The sequence below is a fragment of the Hermetia illucens genome, chromosome 2, assembly GCF_905115235.1.
Source record: "Hermetia illucens chromosome 2, iHerIll2.2.curated.20191125, whole genome shotgun sequence".
Classification (NCBI taxonomy): Eukaryota; Metazoa; Arthropoda; class Insecta; order Diptera; family Stratiomyidae; genus Hermetia; species Hermetia illucens.
The window spans coordinates 82713629-82724514 of record NC_051850.1 but is presented as its reverse complement, the minus strand read 5'-3'; positions in this window follow the sequence as shown (position 1 = coordinate 82724514).

Sequence of the window (10886 nt, the reverse complement as noted above, 5' to 3'; positions counted from 1 at the left end):
TTTCTGGCCCGCGGTTAGTGCAGCAATGCAAGAATAAAGTTATTGAAGTTGTCACGAATTTGTAACAAATGCCTGTTGGTTTCATTCAGATTGGTATGTCCCATGCTTAATTGTTTTCACTTTTTTCTGTCCGATTTGTCAGATTTTGTCTTGTTAGGTTGTTTCCAACAACTTTCACTATTCACTCAATCACACCTTCTAGAGAAACGCAATCTTGCAGTAAAATTATTCCGGGGTACACTTAACATACCACGAATAAACCAGTTTGCAATCTGATCGGGTCTCACTTGCATATAATGGAGAAGTTAGTATGAAGCGAAAAATGTATCAATCGTTTTGCAGCAGACTTAATCGAGTGTCGTCTATGAATTGAAAATGTGAAGAATGATTCTACATGAGATTCCTTGAAAGATTGCAGCAAGAAGTAGAAAGAACCGTATGAAAGACTCTGTTAACCCTTAACATAATTGGTGGTTATCTGGTCACTGAAATATAACCCCACACTTCTGAAGCTTTAAATTGAATCATCTTCCAACGCAAACAATTGAGAAAAACAAGCCGAGAAACCGGAAGCTGGACGCTTTTTGGTATTTGAGTGGACATTTATTCCATTAGAGCCTAGTATTGCATTATGCATTATGTGAGAATATCCACTTTCGGGTGATACTGACATTCAAAGTCTTGAATTTGCACAGAAGTGAGAAATTTGACTTTTTATAACTTTGTTAGCAAAAGTGCAATTTCCACCAAGTTGAATTTATGGGGAGTTTTGCAGCCGATTACTTAAAATTATAGTAATATACTCCTATTAACTTTATTTGACTAGATATCATACTGGAAGGTATTTCGGAGCCAAGCCAACATATAGTGGCAGCCTTTTGATTTTTTCAGATTTTTGGGTTGAGTAGTTTCTGAGAATGCGTCCGTGAAAGAAATAATCACTTTCACTGTTCACTTCACCCCCGCACTTCCACCTTTCCAACAAATGTCAAAGCAAAGACCAGCTTGGAAAATACTGACCAAGACATTTCATTTGATACCCCACATGACTATATTTAGTGAAAAAAAAAATTACACCCCCCTTTGCATGTATGGGGACTCCCTCAAATTCGACGTATAGTGATATAACTCACTGTATGCGTGAGCGTCTACAACCTTCACCTTTCCATCCAATTTAGTGCCGATCGCTGTAGCCGTTTCCGAGAAAATGCGTGTGGCTGACAGACAGACAGATAGACACTACACTACACCGATTGTGTCTCCCCCTCGGACACCACCTTGTCGTGGTGGGGGAGCCTGTAGTAGTTTACTACTACACTAAGGGTGTCCAAAAATATGAATATGGAAACGATGGATTTAAACTCTCCAAGTGGTAAGAAGTCACAGACTTCGAATCCACCCGCGACCATGAGCAATCATGTCGCGGCCGAGGCGCGGATTTTGGAGGCCTCACCACATTCATATTCGCCTACAGATCAATCTGTAGAAGGCATGCTTTCCGACTCAGTGGAAAGTTTGCACTTGGTGCCTACGGCGAAGTTAGCCAGAAAGGAAAGTACGGAAACTTTCAAATTGGGAGAAACTGGAAATCCGACTACGGCTGAATTCTGCCTGTCAGAACCTTCTCCTTCATCCTTACCAGGAAGAGCGGAAGAACGGGAAGCTGGTGACGTGGACGCTACTGGTTTAACGCCGGTGTGTGGAAATGGATCCAAGCGGTCCGGACACCGTGAACCTGGAAAGGCCCGAAGCCGACGGCAGAAGAGAGCACTGCGAAGGAAGATGAAGCACCTTGGGAATGAGGACATGGACGTGGCTGTACCACTAGGCGCGGTAACGTCCAGAGAAATCGGACACAAGGAAGCGGAATCTCCGGCGGAAGGTGGGGATAAACTGGAAACCCCGGTAAGATCCACACTGGACGCACCAGACTCTTCTGTCAGCGACAATAGACTAAGTTTATGTCGAAAAACATAAAGATTGGTCAAATCAACCTGCAGCATGCCAAAGCTCCCTCCTACCTGTTGGCAGCGAGAATGACAAAGCTGCAGGATTTCCCCTATATCTTTCTGGTGCAAGAACCGTGGGTTCGATTTAACAGAATCTGTGGCATTGGATCAGTAAAGGGGGCTAGGATCTTCTACGACGAAAGATCCATAAGACCGAGAGCTTGCGTCCTGATGTCAAGACGGTTAGAGGCAACTATGCTGAGACAATATTGTTCCCAGGACTTAGCTACGGTCATCATACAATACCAAATAAATGGCGAGAGAAAAAACATCATAGTTGCCTCCGCTTATTTACCCTATGATTCTTTGTATCCTCCACCGACGCAAGAACTTAGGGATCTGGTGGCGTATGCAGAATCAAGTAGTCTCGAACTCTTAATAGGTTGCGATGCGAATGCTCAACATATTTGTTGGGGCAGTAGCAAATGCAATCCAAGAGGAGAGAAGCTATTTGATTTCATCACTTCAGCTGGTCTTATGATTGCAAACGTAGGGTGCGCCCCTACGTTCGTCGGACCGAGAAGAAGCGAAGTAATTGACCTAACAATCTGTACCCCAAAATTGTTAGAGTTGATTACACACTGGCGAGTGCTAGACGAGGTCTCACTGTCAGATCACCGATATCTAGAATTCAATCTGACTATTGCGGGCGAACAGTCTGCAGTACAAAGGCGGAACCCTAGGAAAACGGATTGGGCAAAGTTCAATGAACTTCTTGGCAATAAAGTACAGTTCCCTAGGCGACTATGGACTCCTTTGGTGCTGGAAGATGAATTGAAAGCTCTGAACGGCACACTTTTAGAGTGCTATGAAGAGGCTTGTCCTATTTCCCGAGGCCAAAGCGGTAAAACGGTTCCTTGGTGGAACCGAGAACTGCAAAAACTCAGGAAATCAACCAGGCGACTTCTAAATCGTGCTTGCAAAAGTAACAAGGACGAAGACTGGTTAAATTTCAGGAACTCACAACGTGAATATAAGAGGCTCGTGAGGTGCTCGAAACGAGACTCCTTTAGAGCGTACTGTGAGGAACTGGAAGGCGAAAGGGAGACTTCAAGGCTGTGCAGAGTCCTCAAAAGGGATGAGTCGGCCAAGTTGGATTCTCTTAGAAAACCCGACGGTACTTTCACGAGCTCCAGACTGGACTCAGTACAGACCCTCCTGGAAGTACACCACCCGGGAGAACGGGTGAGAGAAGTGGTAGGGGGAGAGTTGAGGGTTCTTGCAACCCCTTCAACACGCAAGTGTTGCAAGGGGAACTGGAACACTGCGAAAGCGGTTGTTACCCATGAAAAGGTGAGAGCTGCTATACTGTCCTTTGAACATTTCAAAGCATCTGGCATGGATGGCATCTATCCGGCAATGCTAAAGGAGGGTATGGAGCATTTAGAGCGACCTCTAAGAAATATTTTTCGAGGATGTCTTGCTCTGGGCTACGTGCCTTCTTCTTGGCAACAGGTTAAGGTAGTTTTCGTACCGAAACCTGGGAAAGATGACTATTCTAATCCAAAGAACTTCAGACAGATCAGCCTGACTTCATTCTTGCTGAAAGGTTTGGAGAGACTGGTGGAGGAAACGCACTTAGGTCACACCCACTTAGTGAAAACCAACATGCTTACCAACGTGGAAAGTCCTGTGAGTCTGCTCTTCATTCTTTGGTCACAAAGATAGAGGATGCAACTTTGAATGGTGAGTACGCGATGGGGGTGTTCGTGAACATTGAAGGGGCTTTTGACTGTGCGCCTTTTCAAAAACTTTGTGATGCCGCCAGAGCGCATGGTGTTGATGATGCTTTAATTAAGTGGATCCATGCTATGCTAACGCAAAGGTTGTTGTGCGCTGAGGTAGGGGTCGATCGCTACCTGACTACGGAAGCGACGAAGGGCTGCCCCCAAGGAGGTGTGCTTTCGCCACTTCTGTGGAGTATGCTGATCGACTCACTGCTTTGCGAACTGCAAAATTTGCCAATACACGCTCAAGCTTATGCTGATGACGTGGCTGTACTTGCTGTTGATCGGGATCTTGGAACGGTGTGTAGGAACATACAGCGTGCCGTTGATTTGATAGACAGCTGGTGCCTTAGACATGGTTTGTCAGTTAATCCAAATAAAACCACAATGGTTTTATTCACACGAAGGAGAAAACTGGATGGACTTTGTCTGCCTGAGATGAGGGGTACTACCCTTCAACTCTCCGAAGAAGTGAAATATCTGGGGGTCACTCTAGATAAAAAACTTCTTTGGAACAAACATGTAGAGGTAAAGATGAAACGAGCTCTCACAGCTTATGGGCTGTGCAGACGGACCTTTGCCTCGACATGGGGACTCAGGCCTCATGTGGTAATGTGGATATACGTTGCCATCATTAGGCCGATGTTCGTATATGCATCCGTAGTGTGGTGGGTTAAGGTGAGACAAAAAGGTTTTCACCGTAAACTAGACGCACTGCAAAGAACTGTTTGTCTGGGTATCACTGGTGCCATGAGCACGACATCCGGCGCAGCTCTGAATGCATTACTCAATTTGCAGCCCCTGGATATATTTATTCAAAGCGCTGCAATGAGAGCAGCTCATAGGCTAATTCGATTAGATCTATGGGAAAACAACGGATATGGGGGGCACAGAGCATTGGAAGAGCTACTGAGAGGACTGAATCCAGTTCTTACAATGCCTTCCGATTCTCGTGTCCCCATACATCTGTTTGGTAGAAGATATGAAGTTACCCTGAAGCGTAGAGAGGACTGGGAAAACCCAGAGGAATGCGTGGCGGGATATACGGAAGTCTTCTACACCGATGGCTCAAAAACAGAAGAGGGTTCTGGAGCCGGAGTCTACCTCTCGAATAAAAACGAGAAGTGGGCTTTTCCTTTGGGACAATATGCAACGGTTTTTCAAGCCGAAGTTTATGCGATCCTAAGGGTGGCAAACTGGGTGATTGACGAGCGGTTGAAGGGCAGGCGCATCGCAATCTGCAGTGACAGTCAAGCTGCACTGAGGGCATTGAGCAGTCCTTTGATCACCTCGAAAATCGTTCAGGAATGCAGAAACCGTTTGAACTCTATGTCTAGATTCAATACGGTGGAACTACTCTGGGTACCTGGTCACTGTGGCATAGAGGGAAATGAAATCTCGGACGCTTTAGCGAAAGAGGGGTCAATCTCCCCTATGCCGGGACCGGAGCCAGCAATTGGGGTATCAGTAGCATTGGCTAAATCTGTTTTCAAAAACTGGGAACAAGTTTCCCATAACGACAGGTGGCAGAGCTTAAATGCTGCTCGACACACCAAACTTTTCCTGCCAGAACCCAACATACGTACCGCAAAGTTTATCCTGTCGAAAAGCAGGAGGACTTGCAGGTGTATTGTGGGCATTCTGACAGGCCATAATTCACTAGCTGGGCATATGTTCAGAATAGGAATTACCGAAGATGATACGTGTCCCTCCTGTAATGAGGAAGCGGAATCCACGGAGCATTTCCTATGTGAATGCCCCGCCTATGGACGCATCAGGCATCAGATCTTTGGTGCCGATGTCCTCCAATTGCGACGGGTTGCATCACATCCACTAACGGAAATCCTGCGATACGTTAACGAATCCGGAATATTCCGTTAGACGGGGGAGGCGAGTACAATGGGCCAACGCGGCCTGAGTGCTCAGAAGCTGTAGCTTCTCCCCCACCATACACACACACACACCGATTGTGTAAAACAAAACCTTAAAAAACATGGGGTCCTTAATTGAAACCAGCTTGGTAAACAAGGTTTACGATGGAGATTGGTATAATAATAATAATCGTTGTCGCAACAATCCAATTGGATCAAGATCTTGAAGTGTGTTAGAGCACTTCATTCAAGACCGTAACGGCACACTACAGGATAGCCTGTAGGAAGCAATGTAGTCAGCACTGTGCTCGCCCGAGATTATTACCCGGATTTAACTCAGGTCCTCATTCACAGCTGAGTCGACTGGTATCCGACGTCAAATCACAATACAAATTCCACTGCCACCGGTGAGATGCGATCTTCCGTACGACAGCCTTGTGCTCTAACCATTCAGCTATTCGGACATCGGAGCTTGGTATATTAAAGGTTAATGGGACAACTTTGAACGAAAATAATATCACGTCACAACCTCGTAAGTGCCTCAAAGCACCGAAATAAGGATAGGCCATACTGAACTTAATCAGTGGAGGAAGATAATAAAACTTTTCGTTGATTCGAAAAAGTAATGCTTCTAGACAAGCAGTGGTCACCACCCCCGTTCCCAATATCTTCATTCTCCCAATCAAAATGGTTCATGCTGTTTCTAATTCGCTTCGCTTTTCTTCCCATCCCATCGTTCTCCTTTTCTTCCTCAAGTCACCCACTCCAACTGACAATTCGAGGGTTTTAGCAATCTCTCCTTCAGGGTCTTCAGTAGAGTAAAGTCCAACCAGGAACGGATCTTTTTCTTTGTATTTAGCCTTTTTCCCGTTCACAAGCGGGGTCGGCTCGTCGTGATCGGTTTCGCCATTTCACTCTATCGAATGCCTGATCTGAATGCAATCTTGACACTTTTAAATCCCCATCCAGCGTATCAAGCCACCGTTGTTTCGGCCGGCCTTTTCGTCGTTTACCATCGACTTCGATGTTCAGACCAATCTTGGCAAGTGAGTTCTCGTTAGCACGAACTACATGACCATACCATCGAAGACGCCTCTTTCGCAACTTTTCCACGATCGGTGCAACCCCATAACGATTATGGGTATTATCATCTCGGATGTGATCAGAACGTATCACGCCACTAGTTCAACGTAACATATTCGTCTCCATTACCGCAAGACGTCGTTCATTGTCTTTTAGAGTTGGCCAACACTCAGAACCATAGAGAGCGGCAGGACGGACGACATTGCGGTAAATTTTATATTTAAGATGTTCGTTGATACGTCGATCACAAAGAACACTAGCTGTGGAACGCCACTTCATCCAGGTTGCGTTAATGCGTGAAGCGATTTCATAACACAACTCTCCGTTGGCTGATAGCGTTGACCCAAGGTAGGGGCAGGGTATAGGGCGCAGGACGGTGGATATCCTGTGTGACGGTGTCCATAACAAGAACAAAGAGGAGTGGTGAGAGGGCGCTTCCCTGATAAACACCAACAGAGGCACGAAGCGGTTTTGATACACCCGCCATACTTCAAACTTTACTTTTCGGATCGTGGTAGAACAATTGAACCCAGAGCACAAGTTCTTCTGGCACTAAGTGTTGTCGTAAAGCATACCAGATTAGTTCGTGTGGCACACGGTCAAACGCTTTCTCTAGATCCAAAAATGCAATGTAAAGAGGGCGATGCTTCTCCATGAGTAACCGTGCAGCGTGTATTGCGTCAGTAGTTCCACAGTTTTTGTAAATCCGGCTTGATTCACGGTTATTTAAACGATTTCGCAAATACGGTTGTCAAGAATGCGTTCAAAAATCTTCACTGTATGGGAAAGTAACCGGATCGGACGGTAGTTTGAACATTGTGCTGGACTAACTTTCTTTTTCGATATTGGAACAGTAGTACTTTCTTGCCAGACAGATGGTGTTCTTCCTTCCTGAATAAACCGATTAAAGAATTCACTGAATTCATTATAGTTAAAACCGTGTTGAAATAAGCCATTCGACGAACGTGCTCGATTGTGGGAATCTATTAAATAACATACCACAGACCACCAGCATCAAAATTTGTTTAGATAGATAGCATCGCAATTCGAAATTTGCTCAGTATTTTTCTTTTTTCCAGTATCTTATTTAAACTATTAACCTTTATCGTACACTTTCTAATTGTAGCAAAGCGCTTAGAGCAGTAACGTGACTGGTGGCAGTGGGGTCTGCATTATTACTGGACTCAGCTATGATTGAACAGGTTTAATAATAACTTCGAGAGAGCGCAGTGCTGAACATTTATCTGACACAGACATTTGTCTGTCTAATGTCTGATACATGCACCGACATTTTGCCTGATACACGCACAGAAGAAAAAGAATATATCTTTGCTTTCAGGTGCTCTCTCTTCACAAAACAATTCTTCAGATTAAAAATATCTTTCGAGTTTATATGTACATACTTTTTTGCCTACACTTGCAACGCCTTTTAATTTTCTTGTTGGATATTAAGTTCGACCCCACCACACATATGTAAGATGATCACATCACTAAGGCGTACTCGGGCTCGTAAATATGAATACGTTTATACTCACTCTCACACGTGTGAATACTAAAAGATTCACTTTTTCGAATACGAATATTATCGTATTCGAGTTCATAGAAAATCATGGTAAGAATTTATTCCTATTCGCATTTACGAATACAAATATACCTGAGTATAAGTGATAATATAAGGCGTAATACTGGAAAGTTTGATAGAAATCCTACTATTATTTACGAGGTTATGGTAGCAATGTCTGGAAGCCTCAGTGGTTAGAGCGCGAGGCTGCCGTACAGAAAGTCGCGGCTCAATTATCACTGGTGGCAGAAGGACTTGTTTCGTGACTGGATGTCGTACACCAGTCGACTCAGCTGTGAATGAGTACCTGAGCCAAATTAGGGCAATAATGTCGAGCGAGCGCAATGCTGACTACATTGCCTGCTACAGTGTGCTGTAGTGTACCGTTACGGTTTTGAATGAAGTGCTCTAACATATTTCAAGGCCCTGATCCAATTGGATTGTTCCGCCAACGATTATTATTATCATTAGTGCTGACTATGCTAAAGGTTTCAAGGCTCAGATCCAATTAGATTTTCGCTCCACCAATTGTCGTTATTACCTAATCAAAATCGGTCTGTCGATCCGTCATACGCACTTTTCTCAAAAATCAAGCCAGGAAACCGGAAGCTGGACGTTTCAGGTATGAAGAGTTTTTGTGTATTTCTTTTATAAAAACATTTGAATGGACATTTGTCCCATTAATACCTAACACGTAATGTATGCATAGATTATGTGAGAATATCCACTTCCACGTGATACTGACATTCAAAGTCTCGCAGGCTGCACAGAACAAAGAAATTTGACTTATTATAACTTTGTTAATAATAATACGATTTTAACGAAGCTTTGTAGGGTCATGCTCTTTCTTATATATATAATATACTATTATTAACTTTATTTGAACAGATATCGGTATGGAGAGTATTTCGGATTTTAATAAGATTTTGTTTTACACAAAACCTTAAAAATGTGTTCACCTAATGTAACTGCGTGTGTATTTAGCAACTTTGACTTAGATATAGGAGTTCAAATTATTATGGAAGTTTTAAATAATGAAAAGCGCCTGGATCCTGGGATACGTTTGATTTGTTTTATGTCAAGACCATGTTTTCTCCCATTTAATGGGTAATATTTGTAAGTTTTCCATATTAAATGTTTGGGAGGGTGGGAAATTGTAATTTTATTGGGCAGGTCACGCTTTTTGACACTATTCACTAAAAACCATATTACTCTGCCACGGTAAAAAATAGTGTGGCCATTCCATGGAACAAATTTCCTCAAACAAATGTTGCTATCTACCGTTAAAATTTCTACTATCGGCAATGGGACACCTTGCATATCCATATATATGTACACATATACAGTTTGTCTTAAAACTAACGAGCAATTTGTATGCCATGCGATTTCTCATGTAATTATAAGCAGAAAATATTAAGTAATTTGTTTTTCGATGTCTTAATCCTTTAGCTATTACAAGCATTTTAATTTATATAAAATGTCACCGCCTATACACCACTAAAGTTAGAATAACGTGAAAACGGCGGTAGCTAGAGCACTAAAAAAAGCCTAGAGTCGTAGCTAGCACTTAGTTTTTTTTTTTTTTTTTTTGGAAAATAGAGCGAGCTGTGTAGAAGAAGAAGCTTTCCAAATGCAAAAGTTGTGTTTTTCCCCCCCAATATGTTGCTACTTAACCCAATTTTTATTGAATTTCAACATATCCAATGCACTAATTTTCTTGTTTCTCATCTCTCGAAAGTTCCTCACATAAGAAACACACAAAACTTTTCAGGCGTTAAAACGTTCATGCACTGCATTGATAGTTTTGAGGTTACGCTCCTATCCCGTTCTGGATTTGACCGGCTCCGATTCAAGCCATATTTTTTGTTGAACGACACACACTTGCACAGCCGTGAAAGAGGGGTGTAAACATTTTTTTTCACCAATATAGTCATATGGGATATCAAATGAAAGGTCTCCATTAGTAGTTGTATGCGTTGGTTTTGACATCGACTGCAAATGGAAGGAATGAGAAATATCAATTAAGGACTTGTTCTTAGTAAGAACCCCACCGAAAAACCTGAAAAAAATATGGTGGTCCATTCACATGGCACCTAGGCTTTGAAATACTCTCCGTTGCGATATCTGCTCAAATAAAGTTAAAAATATTATATTATGTTTTGAAAATGTACTGCATACCCCCTTAATTTCATCCTAGACCCATCGAATTTTGCACAATATATTATTAACAAAGTGATAGTAGTACAAAGTTGCCTCTTTCGTGTTAAGTTACTACCTCCTCTGAGATAACATAAAATGTCAAACTTCTTCTTTTTCTTCAGCCTTTGTCTCGTTCACAAAAAATATCAATACAACAACGAATTGAATATCAGGTACATATATTGAACGAATATAAACTACAAGCTATGCATAAAAAAATCAACAAAACCTTCCATATCTAAAGCATCGAGCATCCGGTTTTCGACATGTAATATGGATGGAGGTGAAAATATCAAAAAGCCGCATCATGTGGGAATGTATGTATATACTAAAACCACCACCACTCTTCCATCAATTTCCCCCCGGGACTGCCGGGGGGAGATATATGCCAATATATAGATATATATGCCGCACTCAAGCATCGCTAGTAACGAGG